This window comes from Dromaius novaehollandiae, chromosome Z (assembly GCF_036370855.1).
Source record: "Dromaius novaehollandiae isolate bDroNov1 chromosome Z, bDroNov1.hap1, whole genome shotgun sequence".
In the NCBI taxonomy this organism is placed as follows: Eukaryota; Metazoa; Chordata; class Aves; order Casuariiformes; family Dromaiidae; genus Dromaius; species Dromaius novaehollandiae.
In genome coordinates this window covers 2,122,476-2,145,831 of record NC_088132.1, presented here as the reverse complement: position 1 = coordinate 2,145,831, position 23,356 = coordinate 2,122,476, and the positions used below count along the sequence as shown (strand labels likewise).

Below are 23,356 nucleotides of genomic sequence, written 5' to 3'. Positions count from 1 at the left end.
GCAAATCAGAGTCAATTCCATTTTGTCTTACTTGTTTCTTCTGTTTTGTTTTCCAGAACTAACTAGTGCTGAAGGTGGTGCCAAAGTGCTGGAACACATAGCATCAAAGCATCAATTACTATCTTGGCTGCAATACAGAGCTTCTCCCCATACCCTCAGTCATGCTGCACATTGGCTAATGGAATTACTATATACAGCTCTAGCTGCCTTTGTTGTCTCAACATTTTACAAATTCTAAAGGCATCCTGAAAATTTACATTATAACATTATTCTGGCATCACAGAATCTGAGGAGCTAGGTTTTGGGGTGTCTGGGGGTTTTTTTGTTTTTCTGTTTTTTTTTTTCCAGTGTGGAATCTTGTAAAGGATTGCTGGCTGCTAACATGTGAGTCCTTCCTTCCCAGTTTGGATTCTTCAGTCTACTTCATGTGGCCACCCAGCAGCTGAACAAGGAGTCTGTTGCATAGGCAAACTAAAGCTTTCCTGCTTTTACTATGTGTTAGCAAAGTCCAGAGAAATTGTTATAGGGACTTTCATGACTTTTTCATTTTAATTTAAGCTTAATGTTAACTTAATATTTATCATATTCAATTTTTTTCTTGATTCTGAGTTTCCTTATTACTGAATTCTAGTATTTCAGTATTTCAACAACAGCAACAAAGATAACTGAAACTCTGCTTAACCTGCTTGTTTTTGTTCTAGTTTCTATGTTTCTTCTCCCTGGCTGTATTTCTTCTTTGCTTCCTTTATCTTAATTTCTGGTTCCTCCAAAATCTAAATGCCAAATAATTTGTTTTCAGTTTTGGAAAAAAAATGCTCAGTAGGGAAAATGAAAAGTTTGGCTTTTAATTTCTTTAATCTTTTCCAGACCAGACTGTCCTGGTCTGGCCTGACTCCCCAGGGTCATTGGAGGGGCTGAGGTGCAGCTCTGCCCAGAATCTCTGGCATCCACCTGTTTGGGGTGGGTCAGGACACTTCTGAGCTTTGTGCTGGGAAAACAGCTCCCCCATGGTGCAGAGTTCAGCAAGGTCATCCCACAGCCCCAGGTCAAGTTAGGTGCTGGGATGCAGACCCAAACTACCTGCAGCACTGTGCTGCCCTGGGAACTGCTGCACAGGAAATGATCAGGACCCTCAACCAAAGACATGGGCACGCTGGGATGGAGGAAGGTGATCCCAATCTCATGGCCTGGGGAGAGGGAGTCTAGATCCTGCTACTTTCCAGAAAGCCCAAGTGTCCTGCTGGCCACTACCTTCTGCTCAGCTCTAATTGCTAAGCCTCACTGCTTTTTCACCACCAGAGGAATCCAGGTGTCTTGGCTTCCTCACCAGCCCCTAGATGCTGCTACTTTTGCACAGCCACACAGAACCCAATTTCTTAGATATCAAACCCTATACTCTCACTCTTAGACCTTGCAGCCCCTGTCCCTCACTCATCACTGGAGGCAGAGGCACAAATGTCTGGAATTCCCTGCCCTCAAACTATAACTGCTTAATATTCCTGGTAGAAAGGGAACAAAAGTGCCCAGGAACTCCCTCTGTAGAAAATCCTCACCCCTTGTGTCCCTCACTTCCCAGAGAAACCAGGTGGTCAGGACCACATCTCTCTACATCTCAGACCCATTATGCTCCCAGTGCTAGAAAGACCCCCAGCTATCCAGGATCACCTACCCTACAAAGAAATCTTGCCATCTGGCACACAACTCCCCCGCACTGTCTCTATGTGGGTGTAAAGCCCTCCTTGGAATGGATCTGAGGGTGTGTACGAGTCTAGGTAAACCATCCTGTGCCTCAACTCAGCACTTGTGAGACCGCACCTGGAGAGTAGTGTCCAGGTTTGGTCTCCCCAGCACAGGACAGACCGGGACACACCAGGACAAGCCCAGCATAGGATCACTGAGATGGCTGGGGGCCCAGGGCATATGAGGAGTGGCAGAGGGTGCTAGGTGCCCGCTACTTGCCTTCCTCACTTCCCAGAACTCCAGAATGAACACTGATCACTACAGCCCAGATGGCCACTGTCATCTCCCCAACCACATCTGCCTTGGGAGGTGGGTGAAGTAGCAGGTCCAGCTGTGTGTCACCCTTATGTGGCCTGATCAGCATCAAAACCAAAACACCAGCCACAAACCTCCAGGATGGCTCTCATCCTGCCTTTCAACACCTCTTGATGAGGTTATAGTCCCAGAGAGAGCTTCAAGAAGGTCTTGTTCTCTTCATCACTCTCACTGACTGCTCTGCAAGATGCTCCCAGTGCGAGCTCACCCTTCCCAGCATCTCCTCTGAGCCTGATCCACAGGCAAGCAGCCTCTCACCCTTTCACCAGAAGATCCCCACCTGAGCAAACTGCTCTTGCACAGAAATGCCACCTCCTCCTTGCCTTTCCTCAAGAGCCTCTCTCCACCCCACCATGGGAGCACTTCACTTTGTCTCCGGGAAGGCATGAGGACATTGCACCTCCTGTGTCTTTCCCAGGAAACAGGCATATATTCGTGTGCAGTCATAGGCAGTGGGGTCCTTTAGGCTTGGGTAGTCCTCCAAGGGCTCTTTTTCTTCCTTCACCCAGCCCCACATCCTTCCCATCCCTCTCTTCATTTTGCTTATCCACTGTGGGCTGTGATCTTGGCCCACAGCAGACCAGGTCCAGCCCTGCTCACCATGGTGGCCAACCTGCATGCCAACATGCTTTTGCTCAACTCTGTCAGACAAATCTTGCCCTTACCAAGCAGTTTCCCTGGACTCCCATGGGGAGTCACTCCCTGACACTCCCAGACATCTGTGGCCCCAGCCCAAGTGCCCAGAGCTTAAAGGCTCTCCCTCTGGACACTGAGAAAGCACACCTGACTGCACTAAGGTGGGAATGGAGGTTATCTTATTCAGTGTTCACCCTACAGGTTCAGGAAGGCCAAGTCCTACAGAGATGTGATGGTGGCGGACAGCAGTTAGGAGGCCAGCAGCCCCTCACTGAGCATGGTCAGGGTTTCTCCCATTAACCGCACCAGGCAGGTGTAGCTCTGCTCTGGTAATACCCGCAGGAGCACATGGTAGACAAGCTCCTGGTCATCCTAGGAGGCGTAGAGCACCATGGTGTATAGCATGAACCTGACAACCAGGCACATGAAGAGCAGGCAGTATCCTGTGGAACAGCAGAGGGGTGGGAGGCAAGTCAGGGTAGGTGCATCCTAATCCCATCTTGCCCCAGGACCTTCACCCAGACTAGAGGGTGCCATTCAGGGAACCCATGGGCTGCCTCTAGCCACATCTCACCTCTCTCTCTCAGGCAGGGTTGCAAATGAGCTTCCACAAGCCCAGAAAGAAACACACCCAGGGATTTCCCAGCTGCAAAGCCCACAGTCAGCAAGCAGTACCTGAACAGCCTGGTGCTCATGAGCCCTGATAGCTGAAGCAAGCATCCACCCAGCCCACTTGCTGCACAGCAGCCCAGACGCAGGCCACCGGGCACAGGGGACCTGAGATGCAGTTCACTGCAGCCAGGTGGTGACACCACATCTCTTCTCCAGCACCTTCCCCTCCTGCAGATCAACACAGAGTGAGGACACTTGTCAGGCCGTGTGATGCAGCTGTGACAGCAGGGTCTGACGCCAAGGTGGAAGCCCTTCTTGGGGCTGCATGGTGGTCCCCAACTGCACAGAAATACGGTCCCAGCCTCAGCCACGCACTGCACACATCCCTCTGCCCAATGAGACTCCTCAGGCTGGGGCAGGTGCTGATGGTTGCATTAGATATGATCTAATATCATCTTGGCCAGTTGTTCTTGGAGGTCATCCCTGACTCCTCCCCCAGTTTTCTATATTATATTTTTTCCTTCAAATGTGGACAATACTGGTCATCCCAGGATGATAGAGAGAACTAATCCTACTCCGTATCCACTTCATGCCTATGTGAATAGAAACTTATCAATAACATGGACAGATCTGTAATGTCACCATTACAGACCATTTCAGCCAACCTCCAAAGCCACATTGATACTTGTAACCTTTGCTTTGATTCCAGAGAGGCCTAAATCAGAAACAATAAAAAAATAGAAATATTTTGTCACATTTTTTCTTTGAGCTTTCATTTTTCCAGGAAAAATAGCCATGGGCAAAAATCCCTGATCATTTACTCACAACACACACATATTGAGAGGTCCGTCTAAATGTGTCTTTACTTCAGGTCTTGGGAGACATGCATGTTCTGGGACCTGCAGTGCTTCATATGTCCTCCAAGTTGTCAGAGTACATTTTTGATGAACCAAAAGAATATAACTATTTACTTTTTCCCCAGAGACATCCCTCCCTGGATATATGTCTCCAGAAATCTCTCTCCTAGAAAACACTTCCTACCCACAGTTATTCACCATCTCCTAAAAGTAGGAACAAGAGCTTTCTCTTTGATAGGTAGCAAAGTACCTGATTTCTGGCACCATGCACATGATTAGAAGTTGGAGTTAGATCGGTTACAAAGATGAGAGCAAGCAAATCATTTATCTGTTAGAATAGATACTGTAGTGTTAGAGGAGCTTGAGCTCTGAGTTTCTGCTGGCAATGCAGAGCAGACTTCCAGATATGCAGCGCACAAATTTTTTGCAATTCCTCTCTTTATTTTCTTGGTTAATGCTACCCAGAAGAAAACAAAACCTGAGAACTTGAATTTCAAGTTCCTTTTCATTTGGGATTCATCCTGCACAGCACATTTCACACCCTATGAAGAATCTGCAGCAGGTTTGCTGGGACCTGGTTTAGGTTAGAGACATGCCAGCTTTATGCTGGCTTGCAATAGGAGAGGCAAGAAGTAGAGGCAAGAAAAAGGCATTTCTTGAATGTTGTTCCTATATGCTTCCATGGAATATTAAAGCAGACACTGCAATGGCTCCCCAACAGGAAAGATGCATGGATATCATGCAAACAGTGGCTAATGGGGGCTACTAAGACCATGGGGTAGGCAGAAAATATCCATGCCACTGAGTTCTGAGCTCCTATTACTAGTCCAAACTTTGGTTTGTTTTACTATGTCCTGTCACCTGAGTCATTGCTGAGAATTCCTGAGAATCGTGGAACTGTGGCACACAGCCTGTTTCCACCAGATCAGGGAGCAATAGCTTTGAGGCAACTGAAATATTAAAATAGATGACATTTATAAAATGCCTACATGCTGCTGCTCTTATAGAAAAAGGTGAAATAAGATGGGAACCAGCACCTGCTCACATAGTAAACTGAGTAAATATTAGATCTTACTTGATGTTCTGCAACAGGGTCTCCGTTAAAGACCCAGTATAGAGGCAGTGTACTGTGAAATGTTGCTGGAGATAAATAGAAATTAGAGCTCTGCTTCTCTTAAAGCTTTTTCAGCATTATCAGTAAGGGGGGATCTCTTTGGTGTTCATTTTGGCTTTTCTGCATGAGTAAGCTCACCACGTGGAAATCAGCAAAGAGACCTGAATGCAAATTTAGATAGCTGTGTGTTAGCAATGTTACGCAAGCCAGAGAAGTGTGAAAGCAATCTGCCCAGACACTTCCACAGAGACAGGGAAGCTTTTTGGCTTCCACTACATATGACAGTGGAATGCTGCCTTCTGGATTCTGACAATAGCGCAGACGGGAGCAATGTACAGAAGGACCTGAGAGATGATCAGGGAAGAAGGTATCGCATCACACTGGAGGAGGTCTTTGGCTTGTTCAGCTTTTCTTTTTTAAAGCAAATCACCACGGTATGGACATTCTCAAAGAGTGAAAGATGAGTCAGGAACATAGACTGGAGAGGAAAGGACCAGTCAAAGGCAAGGAGCAATGATAGTGGGATCCTAAGAAAAAGCTGAGAGAAGAGAGAGTGAAGAGTGAAAGATACTTTCTCCTATGAGCAAGAAAACTGCCTCCTATCATTAGATTCCTTCTGTGTTCAATAATACGGCTTTGTACACTATTTTTATTCAAGCAGGACTGCATCAAATAACCTGATTCTTCCTTACCCTCTCCCCTCCTCTGCAGAACAGTCTCGGCTCCCAAATTTTAGTTTACCATGGAGATCAGAAGACATATTTCATTCAGTTGCCTGACTGGGCATTTTCCTGCAATTAGCAAAACTGAACAGCATTTATAAGGCAGAATAATCCACATGGTAGCTAATTTATGGTCCTGAGTAGCTGTTTCAGCAGCTCACCAGGTCAATCCCTGGCTTTGTTACCCAGAAAGTCAGACACAAGGGTGCCTCTGTCCCTAGCAGCTAGGATTCGGCAACAAGTTTTATACTGTCCATAAAGTGACTAATGTGTCTCCTTTTCCAGCTATGTGAACATGGTGTAGGATCAGTGTCCCGATCCAATACCGGGGGGGGGGGGGGGGGGGGGGTTCGTTATGATCCCAAGGACGAGATTAAGACGCTAAAACCAGTCAAATATCGTACAACCTTTTAACTTTATTTTCCACGGAGTGGGGAGAAAAGGTGGGGAAAGGCAAAGGGGAGGAGAGAGAGAAAAAGAGAGAGAGAGAGAGAGAGAGAGAGAGAGAGAGAGAGAGAGAGAGAGAGAAAGGGATATCACCACCCGTGGATCCAGCGGTGTCCTGTTAGTCCTCTTCACCCTGGGTGTAAATTTTAGTGAAGAGCATGCAGTAATTACAACTCGAGCAGGGTCCGACCCTAGGTTCCCGCTGAAAAGTTCGGAGCCAAATCAAGGCAAATTAAATAAATAAATTGTAATGACACGCGTGCAGTAGTTACAGCTCGAGTTGGGTGCCTCCGAAGAGGGACCCCAAACAAAGAAATCCCTGGGCAATTATACTTTCCAATCTTAAGCTCTCCACCCTTCATGCAGTAGTTTGGACCAATAGTAATATTTAGGTCTGGGGTCTCCTGCTCCTTATTGGGTCCCTAGGTAGGTTGTTTACTGTTGTGGTTTCTGCTGACAGATGCGTTTTCATTCTTCGGGTCTTGCCCTTATCTCTCAAAGCCCTGATAATTTATTAATTCCCCAGCAGTGACGGTAGGTGTTATTTCCTAAGGTCCAGACAAAGGGAATATGATCTGGACCCCGAGATAGCCCAGACCCCCCAATCAGCATTGTTTCCGCAGCGAGAGGAGGCCCTGCTCCCCACGGTCCCGGTGCCCAAGCAGGCCTCACTTCAATGCCTTGACATCCTTCCTCCCGGAGCGTGAGGCATGGGAATGCAAACTGCTGGTAACCCCCTTGTCTTCCCTGCCTGCACCAGCTCTGGGGCCCTTTCTCACTGAACTAGGGAGTGTGGCCTAAGGCTTCAGCAAATTTAGCTACCCATGCTAAGCAAGTTTTATAGAAGTTGTGCTAAGCAGCAGTAATTTACAGTCCAGGTCCCAAAGTCTCTGCCCGATCGTGGTCTGGTTCAGCGCAGGCTTGGTGTGTCCTGAATGGTTGCAGGGAGACCATGTCGGGGGTCGCAGCAGCTCTGTCCTGTTCCCGCCGGGAACAGATGGCTTGTTTGGGATTATGGTTTGCTTGCACCTTATGTACCAAGAAATGTTTAAGGCAAAAGTTCACTCATCTGTCCGCCACAATCAGGCAGTGGCAAGAGGAAGTGGAAGCCTCTACTCTTCCTCAAAACAGGGTTTTCACACTGGCAGTCTCTCTCCAGCCAAACTTCTCTTTCTGCCTCATTGCTCTGCTCACAGCCATGGCTGACACCTGCTTGGCATAGTGACAGAGAAGCCCCCTCAGTGGGTTGTGGGAGTAGCAGGGGATCCTCTGCTCAGCAAGTAAGGAAAACGCCCTCTGCATGTACTCCAGAATGAACCCCTTGTCTCTTGGCCACCCCAGTAAGTAAACCTTCAGCTGCTGCATGTCCCAGGCAGGCCTCCTCTTTCCCAAGGTGTAACACAGCAGCAGCAACAACAGGTCGAGGATTTCTCAAGCCTCAGAGGGAAGAGGAAGCTCAGGGCTCTAAGCACAGCTTAAGACCAGCATAGTGCTGGGACATTTGGACCCTGCACAGCTTCAAGGTCGTGCTCCCTCCTCTGATGATCAGTAAGCTACTCCAGATTTCAGGCACTGGAACTGTCAGACCCTTTCTCGTGTTCTTGGCCACTTGTTCTCATATTCCTGCCTTCCACCCATAAAAAGAGTGAGCTGTTATTATCTAGTAAGCAGTGATGTAGCACAAATGGTTAGTGCAGGATGTCTCTGTCACACAGCCATCAGAGGGTCAAACCCAGCCCTGTTCAAGACAGGACACTGAGAGAACCTGTCTGCCACCCTTACAGAAACCAAAGACCCTGTCAAAAGTAAATACTTCTTTAATTCAATACATTTTCCTCATTCCTTTCTTGTCAGAGATTTCCACAAGTCCTTCAGATCAAACAGAGCCTGACTGAGAAATTTCAGCTGAGGTTAAATATATGAACTGGTCCTACGGAGTGGGAAGAAACAAAGTCCACAGAGCACACAAACCCACAGAAGTGAAGCCAGTGGACATAACATACTACAGGAGATATTAAAGCCATAAAAGGCTTTTTAAACCCCAAAATCTCACAGCATAGGTAAGGGATGTGCTCAGGCTTCTTCCAGTCCACACCTGGCTGTTTTCAACCCCCATCATTTTAGCTGCTCACATCATCATTTACTGACCTCATCTAGCAAAACTGTCTAGACTGTGTAAAGCAAAACTTCTGAATAACTTGAGGAAAAGTGAGAGAGACATGCAGCCAGGCCCAGTCCCTTCTGCATCACATCTACAGGGCCTGGAAAAATTCATCTGACTGCACATTAGAGACCCAACAAGAGTTATTGCCACAAGTTCCAGACTGAATCCTTTGGTGGGCATCTCATGCCACAGCACTTCCATTCCACAGGCAGCAGTGAACTTTCTTCTCCTGTACTTTCTGTACCATGAACAATCCATTCTCGGAGCTCATGTGTCTCATTTTTTCACTCGCTCTTTTTCTATTTTTTTCTCACAGTCTCTGTTTCTTCAGAGATATTTTTAATCTGATGTTCTGCCGACAGATAGGGCTACCCCAAGCATTGTCTGCTGCAGGCAGCCTGTATTTGTGATTTCCTCTTTGATCCATAGCTTAATCTAACAGAATCAGCCACCCCAGCATCATTTTTTGCCTAATTCTAATGCTGCTGAAAATATTTCAACCATCCCATTGACAGGCTGATGTGTTTCTGTGTGATGCTGCTGTCCCTAGGAAGCTCATCCCAAAGAGAGCTGTCAGCCATCATTTGGCAGTACAAGTAGAACTTTAAGAAGGGAAGCACCAGGATGCTCGTTATTTGCTCATGTCTCTGTTTTGGCCTTGCACACAATGAGGACTAATGTTTTTACTCCTTCTCCATTCTGAACCCCAAATATAGACCTGTCTCAGGGCAAGATCCATGTGACAGATAAGGTCATTAACAAAGCAGATAGATCAGAGCTACTCCAGGGGAAACTGCATCCAGACCACAAGGTCCCAGACACATTGTGTCTCCCATATTCCTGCAGAATATTCTTGCAGCTTCCCTAGAAGGCAAAACAACCTACCCTGCCCCTTCTTAACCCCTTCCAGGAGAAAATGGCACCAGTCAAAGCCATTACAGTGGGTACATCATTCAGTGGCTTGAACTGCAGTACTGGTCCTACTGAGTGGGAAGAAACAAAGTCCACGGAGCACACAAACCAACAGAAGTGAAAGGTAGACTAGCGTGAAGCTAGTGGACATAACATACTACAGGAGATACTAAGCTGCTGCCAAATGATCATCTTGCACAGGATATGGGCCAAGGGGAACAAGAACAGTCGTCTTCAAACACAGGGCCAGTATTAGCTCAGCAGAAGTGGAGTGACCATTGCCACTGCTTTAAAGAGCTTTATATAAAGTTTCAGGCAGAATGTGAACTGCCTTACAGATTTCAAGTTCAGAAAGAATCAGCAGAGCAGTAGCGGCTGCCATTTCTTTAGATGCTGAGTATAGGAAGAAAGAAACAATCTACCAGCTTGCCCAAAGGTCTCGCCAGTCCTGTAACTTGCTTTGGACAGAGACTGACACCAGACACCTAGTATAAACACGGTGTAATACTAGAGCAAACCTTCACAGTCTTTCCACAAACATTCTCCCAACCATTCTTAGCTCAGAAATGTCTTGTCCCAGTAGAGACTTTTTGTATGTATTGGTCCTTAATGGATTCCTCTCTCTTAGCCCAAAGGGTTCTGCAGCTTAACTGGTATGAAACAAGGATGGGATGGACTTTTACATGTCCTGTCCTCTGCTGAGCACAACCCTGGCTGTGCAGAGCCAGTGAAGCTAGAGCATGCCCTATGTCTGCTATGGGTTAGGCCAGTCACAGCTGAATACATCACCTCTTTTCTTTCCAGAGCAGTGCATTATTACCTGGATCTCCAGGTGAACCAATTTATACAATAGGTAAAGAGGAACCTCATGAAGTTTAACAAAGACAAGTGCAAAGTCCTGCACCTCGGGAGGAATATCCGCTTGCATCAGTACTCAGGCTCTCTGCTCTCCAGTGGCAGGAGGAAGGCAGAACTCCAAGTGGAGGGGGACAGGTAGGGAGAGCACAGCCCATCCCAACCCCCACCCATTACAGACAGCATAGGCCCGACTGCCCAGCTTCAAGGCAGTACTATATGTTCCAGGCTACCCCAGGTGCTCAGAGGGGGACATACATCCAGTGTGGGAGGAGATCCTAATGCACTGACACATCACAGTTACGGAATTACTCAGCACACTAATGCACCAAAAATATTCTCCTTGCACTGCTAGATCTTCTCATGACCTAGCCCTGCAGCAATACCTCTGGAGGTAGTGCCCCTTTGCCAGAGATGCTTTCTGAGCAACTCTGCCAATAAATCTGTCACTCACCCCCAGCCTGGCTGTATGCTTTGCTGACACAAGCAAACCACTGGCCTTGAAAAGCCGGCGATCTATTTTTTGGAGAGTTTCAAAGGAAGGTGGCAGGGTGGAGGAGTAGGGGAATTTCAGGATGGCTTATATTAAGTGACTTCTTTTAAAGTAGATACAATAGCAAAAGCTAAGCAAATTCCTCCTGCATTTGGGTGATTCTAGGTGTCCCAGGTGTGCTGAGCACCCTGGCTCTAATCTAGCAGAGCTTTTAGGCACAACCATAGATTTAAGCATTATATTAGACAGAACTGCTGTGTTTAATTTTGGATATAGGCCTTCATTTTAGGCTCCTATTCATTGGAAACCTGAGTTTGAGCAATTCATGCACAACAAAAGATTTAGAGCCCATTTTTCTTGCCCCTATCAGGACAATCAGAGAGGGATCCAAGTTACTGCTTTCCTAATGTGACTGCATCAGCTTAAAAATGCAGTTTTCTCTGTGTATTTCTAACATCTTAGTGACTGATCACTGAAGATCAAAGTCTGCTTTTAGACACACAGGCACACTGCTCCCTATCAGCCGTTGCAAAAAAAGAAAGAGGTCGTTCCCATGAAACTAGAGTGCTTCAGAAGCATTTCAAACTCATACATTTTAATAGCATTTTACTCCTGGAAGGGTTGTAACTGAACACCCAGAGAGTCAAATACTATATTCAGGATTTTCAGCGCATTTAATCTTTTGTAAATCTGGTATAATTTTTTTCAAGCATTCTGATGGGATCCATTCTCAAAGTGACTTAAAACTGGACCTGATTCCATGACCTTTTTCCCTAAAAGTGGCTAGCTATGATGCGTAATGTCGTGGGATGACCGACTATCTTTACAGTCCCAGACTGTGAGTTTCATGTGGTGCGAGGGAGGGGAGAGGAGGAGGAAGGACATTTACTGCGTGACTCCACAACTTATTTTAAAGATCTAAGTTTACTACACAAGTTACAACAATACAAAGCAACAATTCTTATCAACAGAAACTCAGTTCAACTAGAATACTTATTTTCCAATTCTAATCGATCTTACCCACATGTTGCCTGAGCGGCCATCGTACACTCAAACCCAGGGAAGTAACTGCGGGAGGGCGTCCCCATCCCGAGGGAATCTGCAAGTTGGCAGACCCGCTGTCACCCCGCGAAGAGCCAAAGACAGCCTCCAGGGCCAACCTATTTATATCCTTTAGGGGAAGGTGGAGATGGAGTCGCTAGGCCAGTTGCAGTTCTCTTCGCGCAGTCGAAGTCCCTGGCTCCTGGCTGTTGCAGGGTTCAACTCTCCTCTGTCGTTGTTATGACGATCGCACCCACAGTCATGGGGTGAGGGGGGGATAGCTGAACACCTCCAAGGGCAGGCTAGCTGCCTTGAGCACTCTTCAGCACAGAAGGAAGGAGTTTGAGTGACTGCGAATGACTGCTTTCCTCTTGCAGTGGTGGTCCCAAGGAGAGATCCCATAGCTCGAGTGAGAAGGAGTTAATTCCAGTCCTCAGTGATTAACACTGCTCCAGTAGGGAGAGTAGGTGTTATCTCCCAAGGTCCTGACGAGGAAGAGAGAGTCCAGACCACGGTAATTAACACTGTTCCAGCAGTGAGAGGAGGCTTTGTTTTCCAGGGTCCTGGCACCCAAGCAGGCCTTATCTCAAAGCCTTGACACCCTCCCTTTCAGAGACTGAAGCACAGGAATGCAGACTGTTTGTAACTGCCACCAGGTGGCGGGGGGGGGGGAAGCTGGGAGTGTCCCCCCACACCTAGGAAGAAAATGTCATTGAATGATAGAATTTGTTTGAAACAGACATCTGTAGCTCATAAAAGAAATGCGGTAAAGACAAAGTAATTTTTCCCTGGCTATTCCCTTCCAACTTCCAGCAGCTCAGAATTCAGAGGTACTTTGAACAGTTAGGTTATATCTGGGCCATTGTGTTCGATAGCTGCTGACCCTACATTCTTGGTTATTTGAACCTATTTATTTTTTGATCTGCATAGTGGCTTGTGGTCATAGGTCCCCCAGCAGAGCTCAACACCATGTGAAAAAGTACATCCTTGTGAATTCACGCGTAGTCATACCACCTTTCTTGCTCTCAGATTTCATAGGGTCATCCAGGGTCACTCACCTTCTTCATGACTCTCATGATGTGACAGACTCCTGCCCACTCCACTCTCATCTACTCCACCCATACTCTATTGCCCAAAGTGAAGATCACTAACCTACAAACTATTCCTATGAAGATCTGGGGCTGGGGATGAGGGGAGACAGGGAAAGAGAGGAGGACAGCAATGAACACAGTATTGATGTAACACCTCAAACTTACATCCCGGTGAAGAGATGTGTTTCTGCCTTGTTTTCTAATACTAATAATTCATAATTTTGTATTTGCATTTGTACTGAGCCTGGCCATGGAACTGGGGGTTCATACAGAGCTACCAGATGCAAATCTCTCTCTTCTGAGTTGTGATAGCTGATTCACAGCCTGTCTTCATATATGTGTCCTTAGGATATTATTCCATTGGAACATCCCCTTGGCTTTTCCGGTTTCAGTATTTTTTCACCATCTGTTCGTTCTTTATGGTCAGTTTTAGATAAATTTAAATCAACTGTGAAACTGTGAAAATAATCTCTTTTTACAAGGCATTTAGGGAGAGGTCCCATGACAGATCCCAAGGACTCCACTGGCTGGTCCCATCCATTTCATTAATGACCTACATTATGACTTTTTTCCTTCTCTTTTAACCAGTTATTATTGATTTATGAGGAAACCTCAGCTTTGGGTCACTCTTCTCTGAGTGCTAAAATAATTGTAATAGGTTTTTCAGGCATGATTTTTTTCTTTATAAAAGTCATGTTTACTTACCAATGAGCTCCAGGAATGTAGTCCATATTGTGGTTTCTACAGATTCATCTGTTGTAAGAGCCAGACTTACTTAGTATGCAGATTTGGTCATGGAGATTAGTTATTGCATCTATTACCAGTTTGTTGTCAGATCGTTCCTTCAGTGTGAGATCATTCCTCTGACTTCCCACACTGAGCAGGGCTCTTGGGTGCAGCCTTCTCCAATGTGAGCAAAGGAGTTCAGAATTTTCGACCTCTTCAGCACTGAGCTGATGTACCTCAACAGCCCTCCTCATAGTCTGGATATCCTAAATGCCCTTAATGATAAGCTGCACTCAAACTTAAGCTATGGTGAAAATGAGACACAGGCTTCTAAATCACTTCTGTGTTTTTAACACAGTACCAGAGCTCTGTTAGCCAGCTGCTAATGTGCATGCCTCTAGCAATTCTGGCTTCACTCTTTCACCAAAATAAAGACCTTATCTTGGAGGGCAAGAAGATAGCTCCCTCTGCCTTCAGTTACTGCAGGTTCTGGCCAACACATTTTTTGCATTTCTGAATTGTTTTGCTGGCTTTTACAGTTAGAAGAAGATGACAGAAATACAAGACCGTGTGACCACAAACTTGCATCTGGCCTGAGGGAACCAAGAGGCAAAAGCTGGTCCTGCAACTCATTAGAAAGACTTAAGAGAGACACATCTGAGGTGAAGTTTAATCCCTGAAGTGCCAGGCCCGTAGGCGAGGGTATAATGGCAGTAACAGCCTGAATAGCTCTTATACCAAAGAGTATCTGCTTTCTGTATGCTACAGATGGGGGAAATGAGTCTCCAAAATCTCAGCCCCATTTTTCCCTGCTTTGATCCATGCTGAATACAATGATTGCTCCACAAAATCTAGTATTTCCCTAGGAAAAAAGTCTGCACTCCTTGCTCATTGTGCATCTCTTGATGCCACCACCTCATCTTACAGCCCTACAGCACTGAGATTATAGCAAATCAAGGAGGAGCAACCTATCAGAAACCCCGCCTTCTACAGCCTTGTCTTTTCCAGCTTTCTGCCTGCCTTTTCCTGACATTTGGTAGGAAGAGAACTACTGACAGCACATTCAAGTACACAGGTAAAGAGCATGTCTTCATTTCTTATCTTTACCTTACAGCATCAGGAAGGCCATAGTCCCAGCAAAGTTAGCAATTCCTTTGCTTTACAGGGTTACCCTGGTCCCACACTGGTGCTGCTGGAGGATTCTATAGACCATTCACAGCTGAACAAGTACTCTCAACAGGTGCAGTCACACTCACACCCTCATACACAGTATAAGCATGGCAACCTAAAAACAAACCAACACAGAGAAAGAGCAGTGCCTTTACAGGCACTCACACAAACACAGCCCCCACTCAAATAGGCATGAACACAGATAGCCCCATCCTGTTCCTTTCTCTCTGGCTGATTAGGCTTGAAATTTGCTAGTGGAACATACTCACACTCAACTCACAGGCATACTTAAGTTTGCAGGTCCCTAAAACCTGGCATAGAGTTCAAACCAATCCAGTATCCAAAGCCAAACCCCAGGCCCTTTATCCAGTCTCCAGTTCCAACTCCTGTACTTTCCAGATGCTAGTCCCCCTCTACTCACTAACTAGTCCAACTTGAAGTTTGCTGGCAAAATATACACATACACTCATGTACACACCAATATTTTCTCATATCCTGTTTGGTTAGCTTATCTGCAGGCCAGGATCTAGTCATCTGCCTGCATACCATAACACTCTATAGGTCTAACTCCTAGAACTACAGCAGGCATTTCTATAAGATTTTATTTGGGATCAGGGCACTAAGTGACCAGCCTCACCTGGGACCTCCACCCTCACCCTCTGTCTGGCCCAAGTGCTCCATTTAAGCTCAGGCCTTAGCCTTCAGTCCTTGTCTAAGTTTCAGCATGGGTATACCTGTCTCCAGTCCTGTTTGTGGCCCTACTTGCTGCTTGGACCTCAGACCTACATTGTCTGCTGGATGACTCCCTTGTACATACATTGTAGCTTGCCTTTAGCCCTGACTTAGGCCCTGTCTACTCATGTTGTAGCCCCCTTTCCAGTCCTGCGTCTGGCTCCATCTCCTTTTGCTCCTGACTGGACTCCCTAGATAGAACCTGAACCTTGTTCATCACTTGCCTTGCCTGGGACTGTAAATGAACCCTGTTACCATCACCTGGGTCTGCTCACCATGTTCAGACCTTAGGGGATAAAGCTGGAGAGCTTTATGTGGGCATATGGAGTGATGTGGGCACTTCCTGTGCTGGGGTCACCATTGGCTCCTTGTTGCTCCCTGACACCTAGGATTGGAGGAGAGCCCACTCCCATGTACTGCACTTCCATTCACATCACAAACTGGCCTCACCATGTATGAACTGGATTCATTTCAAATGTAACTAAACAAAAGCCACACTTGAAGATCAAAACACTTTCCAGAGACTAATAGGTATACAATCCAAGGACTGGGCTAGAGCTAGTCCAAAGAAAAACACTGTAATATTTATTGTATGAATATTTGAACTCAGCACTGTATCACTTGTTTGTATTCTTGCTGCAATATATATAGCCAATGCATTTTCAAGTCTTTTCCCATCTAAATTTATTCCTCTATCATTGCTGAAGATGGAAGATTAACTGAAAACCTTGTCTATGCCTCCTACCCCATGAGACAGTGAATTCTGGAGCAAACATACCTGGTTCATGCTATTGCTAATTGTTAAAGCAACTTGGAAAAAAAAAAGAAGGAAGGGATATCAGAAAGCATTTTTATCCAGGACTCAATGTATTTAGCAGGTAAATTCCAGGAGAAACTTCAGTCTTCCTAAGGAAATAAGAAAAGCTTGTTACTAGAAAACTGGGCATTTTTTTAAGCTAGTGCCTCTGATGCCTTTGAAGATACAAGGAATAAACTGTTAGCTGGAATGGAAGTACTGGCACTTCCCAGTCCTTCCTGAAAGGGCTCCAGAGGTTGTGTATAGTATCTTACTGTGTCATTTGTGTCCTACTGCTCATTGTGCTGCAGTGTTTGGGCCTTGTGGGGTCATGGAGAGGAGGGGGCAGTCCTAAGAAGCAGCCATTTCGTATTTGTCACTGTTCAAAGGATAACCTGCTGTCTCTGGATTCTCCTGCAGCAAGTGACGAGTTGGGACAATCCAACTGCAGCAGAGGGACAAGAGGTGCAGGCGCTATGAAAACTGGGAGGGCAGCCCAGCTTCTCTTACTCTACACAGTGTCCTGCAGACCTCACCCACAGTGTCCCTGTGGTCTAGTCCTGCTGGCATCTTCCAAAGAAATCTCAAAACAAAGCACCCCCAAATCCAAAGTTTGTCAGCTTTAGCTTGCCAGAAGCAGAATTCCTGCCAGGGTCCACAGATCAGGGGTCCAAAAAGTGCTGGGACAGGATCTGGGGCAGCACTCTGTAACTAGCAAAAACACACCGCAGGGCAAAGCTGTGGTTCTGTGAATGTGTACATGCCCTGGGTGAGATAAATTCAGTAGCATTCCTCCTTTTCACCACAGCAACATCATTCTGGCCCATTGCCTTTCCTTTCCAGGTGGCATCTTGAGGTACCAGGATTTTCCTGCTGAACTCTCTCAAGTGACTCATTGTCAAGTCATTCATCTTATGCCTGCCCAGAATCATTCATTAAACAAGACCTGCAGGTGCATTCACATGGGGGTTAAAAAACAGTGGATTTTTGGTGGTTCACAGACCCACGGGCTACAGAGATCAGAGGTGTCAGTAATGCAAGTACTCCTATATGTCAGACCACTATATTATAATAACTAGGATAAGCTCTGTGTGGGTAGTGTAAGGGTAACATACCAGCAAATGGCAGGTATTCTTACCTAACTGTAGACAGTGGCGAGCAAAGTAAAAATTGGTTTCCACTAGATGGCAGGCTGTCTCCAGCAAGAGACAGCTCATCCTGCCCCTTTGTGGAGCCTGGGACAGGGAAAAAGAGGTAGACACATACACACCTTTTCTCTGTTCATGTTGCCACCAGGATTCCCCACCATCGTGAAGGATCAGCTTATGTGTGATATTTCTGCATCAAGAGGCCAGTAGATTGTCTAAGCTCTCTGACCTTTCTAGAGTGGTTAAACATTTCTGTGTGAGGTATTAATTATCATCAGGAGCTGATGAGTTGTGAGAAAAGCTGTCAAAATTGAGCCAAGAGGAAGGAAGCCTAGGAAGGACTTACACAGCTTCCCTGCTTTGGCTGAGAGCTCAAACATGGACTTATTCTCTTCCAAAAATGAATCCAGAAACCTACAGGTGTGGAGGCTGATACAGCCCTGTATGTTTGACCAAGTCTGCTGATATCATTAAAAGTTAGCATGCATGTGAGCATGATATACAATCATTAAGACTGCACTTTGCAGAAGATGATAGCACTGATACACAGCAGTCTCACTCTGCTGGATCAAATACATGCAGAAAATGCTGATGAAATAAATGTTATTTCAGTGTTTTTTTTCCCTGGACCAAATACTGTCTTTCCATGTTATGGAAAGCAGTGGTACTATGTGGTACTATGCCAGAGCAGGCATTTGTACATATGAACATCTGATCAAGGGCTAATTCAACAGAAATTCTATAAATGCTGATTTTTGATTCAGTACTATGCTGTACTGCCAGTGGTCCTGCAAAATACAAATCCAGTACTCATGGCTTTGTTTCTTATCTGTTCAAGTCATGGAACTTAGCATTCATAGTGTCTCTGCCTTTAAATGGCCGAGAGCTCAAATGGTGGAGAGTGACACACTGAAATTCACCAAGGGGCTTAGACCAACTTTGGAGATGTGCTAATCAAGGGCAGACTCTGCAGAGACCTCACTGGAGACAGGAACGTGTGTGCAATGAGTATGTGGGATGTACAGACTGTAAAATACTGCAACACTTAAAATGATACTCTGCCATACAGGGAGGCCACAGAAGCCATGAGATGCTCACTCTTTAAAGGCTAGATCAGCAGTGAGAGTCAAAAAAAACCTGACTCAGAGGATCCTCAAGGATTTTCACTGACAGGAAGAGAACTCGGTCTCAAGAACAGCTGGTGGATACATTTGTGTAAAACAGGATCCTGCTATCCTGATGCCACAGAGAGTGAAGCAATTTCCCAATTTGCCCATGCGAATTAGTGTAAAAGAGGATGGCTGTTTCCAAGGACTTCTGGAATACTCACTGTATAAATGCACAGGGACAGTCTATACAACATGAGGAATGAAGAGGGGGGAGCAGGTCTGTCAGCTGGAAGAGACACTGACTTTTCCTGTTGGATCACTGACCTCAAGCTGCTTCATCTAGAAGACCAAATGTCCTACCTTTACCCCATACTTCTATCCTTCAGCCTGATTGATTTGACTGAGCTTCATTCACTTGAGGAAAGTGATGGTGGTGATGACAATGACAATGTTCAGAACTTCACACAAAGAGATGAACATCAAATGTCAATCCTGCAGATGAAGCAGCTGAGACTGTCAGAACAATGGTCATTGCAAAAAGCAGTTGTTCAAAAAAACAGTGTCTCCTTTAATATAGAGGATCCTTGTGTTTTTACCTGGTGAGTATTTCATAACTGTCTGCATGCAGTTCCCTTTTAATTCTTATGAGCCCCCTCCATTAATTTTACTCTCCATTGAAGTGAGATTTACTCTCCCCTGAACTGAGCTGATTCCTCTGTGTAGCTGAGTTAGATATATGTCAATACCACAGCTAGAAAAGCAGCAAACAGCTGGGTGCCCCTGTATTTGCTTTTCCCTACTATTCTTTTTTCCAACTTTACCATCACGATTTTAACCATTAAGCCTGCCATTTGGCTGAGACACATGATGTCTCTGCAGGTAGCAGGCACATACCCCCAAGACCAGGATGCCAACAGGTGGATTACGCCTTCTGACACTGGAAAGTGTCATCTTTAGAAGGGTATCACCAAGTATAGAACACTGGGAATTTATGTCTTTCGGCTTTCAGAGCTTCTGTGGCCTGCTGGCCGGATAGCTCAGACCTGGCAGCTCATCACACCCTTTGAGGGCTTTTTGTTGTCATTCATCTTTATAGTATTTAAGTGCTTCATGGTTGTTGTTTTTCTAGATAACTAGATTTTTCTAGATAAATTCCCATCACTGTATGGATGCAGGACTGGAGGTACTATGTCTTTAATTGTCCAGATTGGGACAGATTTGCTTGGAGCATGCACCAGTCCATCAGCATTTGAAGAGAAACAACCAAGACTATCCACAGCAAGGCTGAATGAGGTGGACCCCAGCCATGGCACTGTGAAGCCCAGAGCTGACTGCTGTGGAGCAGTTGGAGTTCCCACTAAGTGTGTTGTAGAAAAAAATAAAAGAGCTTTAAACTCCAGCTGTTTCATGTTTTCTGTATGCTCATAAAAATAAAGTGGTTCTTTACTGCTGTCAGCCTAATCAGCAGTGCTCTTTAACTAGAGCTGAAACTGATCAAGGCTATATAGCATGGACAGGACAGTAGCTGTGAATTTTGAGAGCAGTGGCTCTCATGTCTGCACCAGTTTCACAGCCCACCACAGCCTACTACCATGCCAGGAATGCAGAAAGCAAAACACATCAAGTGATTTTTGGGAAATGTTTTTCAAAATGCTTTGAACTCTGCAGCAGAGGCAGGGAGAGTGATCTACTTCTTCTGGGGAGCTTTTCACTGCCTTGACCTCACAACTTACTTTGCTGGCCCTGTCTTGCCAGATGTGTTTGCAACACATGAGGCAGGTTATTCCACACAGCAGCCTTCCTTATTTGTTTGTACACCCCACAGGCCCTCCCAGGCTGCCATACTCCATCCACTAGTTTCTTACTCACATGAGGTGTTCAGCTGAGCCCAAAGAACTGCAGCCCTTCCAAACTTATCCCATATACACAATGGTAATGGCATGTCTTTCCTTAGCATGCAAAACTTCTGTGCAGACAGCCTAGGATCTAAGCAATGTTGAAGTCTCTTCTGTAGAGGTCCAAGGGCAAGGTATGGACAGTTAATGTCAGTCCAGAAGAATTCTGTTTTCTGTCTTCAGGGACAGAAAGAAATATGCATGAGCAGGACAAAGTGGATAAATCAGTATCGCAGTTGCTTCCAATTTTTCAAAGAGAAACCTACTCTATCCTTCGAATCACTAACTCAGTGATGATAGGCTGGAAGTCAGCTTTCACACAGATCTATCTGCAGGTTCAGTGGCAGCAAAACTGGACCTTTTGGCTAGGAGACATATATATCAAGTCCCCATCCTGTCAGAGTCCTGCAGACCTTCACAATGAGCAGGAATTAGTCATTAAGGATGGTGGGCTCCATCTGCACCAGGGAACCTGATCCTGCATCCCAGCATATGTCCAAATCCTTAGAGATACTTAGGGATGATAGCATCAGGCAGAGAACCTCTGGCAAGACATAGAGCTCATTGAAAATGAAACACGCCAGCCGGCATCATTAAAAATAGGGGCAGCTGAATAGGTCTGACTCTGCAGATCTCTGGCAGGAGACTCCAGCTTGTTGCAGGGTGCCAGTACAGTGCACTTGGTCCAGCACATCAAAAGGCCACCACCGAATAATTAATCTGAGCACAGCATTGATTGTTAGCAGTCTGCTCGCTAATACATACAGCACAATGAAGCAGCAGAATCCTGGAGGCCATCTCACTGACAATTCCTGCTCTGAGCCAGAGATTATCCAGGTAATTCCCAGGAAATGAATAGCTGTGGAGCCTAGATGCGCTGGGATCTGAGCTGTATTTGCATAGCAGGAGCTGGCACGTAGCTCTGGAAAACGAAGCATGGGGCGCTGCAGCCCAGAGGCACTCAGAGGGGTCCCAAAGGGCAGGGTAACTCTTTAGACCACCAATTTCTGCACAGATTGTACCAAACGATGGAGAACTTGGCGTGATTTCAGAAAGGAAGCTGTTACAAGGAAAAAGTGCAAGACAGAGGAGACAAAAACAGGCCTTGTTAAAGTATATGGGTAAAATAAACATGGGGTTTATTTCCTTTCATTGAGTATAGAAGTGGGTGGGTTTTTATACTGAGTCATCCAAACAAAAACCTCAGACACTGGGGTATTTGATTGTACTTTCTTCTCTTAGGTCTTATTTTGAGGACAGCTGAATTCCCACTGACATCAGTAAAAATGGAAGGGCACCATATTCCCATGCCATATCCTACAGTAGAAGACTGACCCTTTACATGTCAAAACGCCTGCAAAAGAGAAAGCAACGGGTGTGAGAGGGTGAGTTCTGGTCACCTTAGGATGAACACCCAGAAGCAATTAAAGAGCATGCAACTCCCGGAACGGAAAACTTGCAACAAAAGTTGTCGATCCCAGCAATGGAAGAACATGCAGGCAAAAGAACACAGCAGCAAGCTGAAATTCGTCGGAGTGTGTTTGGCTTACAAGGCATTTAGGAATTAGTTTGCTGGATTGTTTTAGATTTCATATCTTTCTAGCCTGAGAGAGAGAATGTCCAGAATGTCATTTAAAACTGAATGAATACGAAAATATGTCACTTGCTGACATATTAGTGTCATACCAGAAATCTGAGCTACTAATATAACAAACCTGGAAAGCCTGCAGAGGACAGTGAGACCTGTGCCTCAGATGGGAAAGAGTTAGGACTGGTCCTTAAAAACACCGCATGCTTTCCAGTGAGAGAACACGCATGTTTCTGGTTTGCCAGTTTTATGGCCTGGAAAAGAGACATCATCTTGCAGTTTGTATTGTGAGCATTGCAAAGTGCTGTACTGTAGGTTATATTTGGTCTTTACAGAGGAATCAGATGCAGTGTGAGAAGCACAACTGGAGTTCAGTTATCATTGTATTTCACACAGCAAAGGGGTAACTTAGTCAGAGAGAAGACTCACATATGCTTATACATTTTATTAGCCAGATATTACCAAATACAGTATGATAGCCTTTACATGATTTCAAGGATACAGCTATTTCTTGAGCAAAAGCAAATCAGGAAGCTGTCATCATCAGTGGTAATACAGAACTATGGCCTCTTAATCACATTTTTGCTCTTCGGATTATCAGACTGCTAGTCATACCGGCTAGATATAAACCCCAAAACTGCTAAACAAAAAAACATGGAATTTACTCCCAGGTAACGGTTTGGGGGCAGAATTTTCATTTGCACTCACAGGTACTTTCCCTACTATCTGCTTTCTTCACTCTACTTATACACAGATGTACCTCTGGAACTTATTTTGGGACATGACAGATACCAGTCTGAATGCCTTACAAGGGATAGGTGGTGCAATGTGAAGTGAGCAGCTCAGAGTGACAGTAGCTGATTGGTTCCCTTGGAGAGGGCACTTATTTTCACCTGCTTCTGATCTAAGAAAGGACTTTAAGAAGGAATGTTTCATGCCTTTACCAGTCCACCACCACATCCCAACTCTGCCACTCTTCCCCTTTTTCTCCAACTGCATGTTTTTTAGTGGAAAACACCTGACTTTTATGAAAAATAGGCTTTATTCATCTGCAGAACTAAACTGCCCAACAGCATGACCTTTGTCTATGAGTTGTGTAGAAATGGATCCAGTATACTGCAGAGCAGCTTGCTGTAGGATCACAAACATCCTCTTCCCCTTTCCAAAAAAATGCACAGTTTAGAAGAAAATTA

General features: G+C 45.5%; 1 protein-coding gene across 1 annotated transcript in view; it reads left to right on the top strand.

The window, feature by feature from the left end:
- Positions 1–4,026, top strand: part of SHB (SH2 domain containing adaptor protein B) — a 119,070-nt gene extending 115,044 nt beyond the window's left edge. The window contains exon 7 of the transcript XR_010385956.1: positions 57–4,026. The gene's annotated coding sequence lies outside the window, so the exon portion shown is untranslated. The remainder of the gene's footprint in view (positions 1–56) is intronic.
- Positions 4,027–23,356: the final 19,330 nt, after the last annotated feature.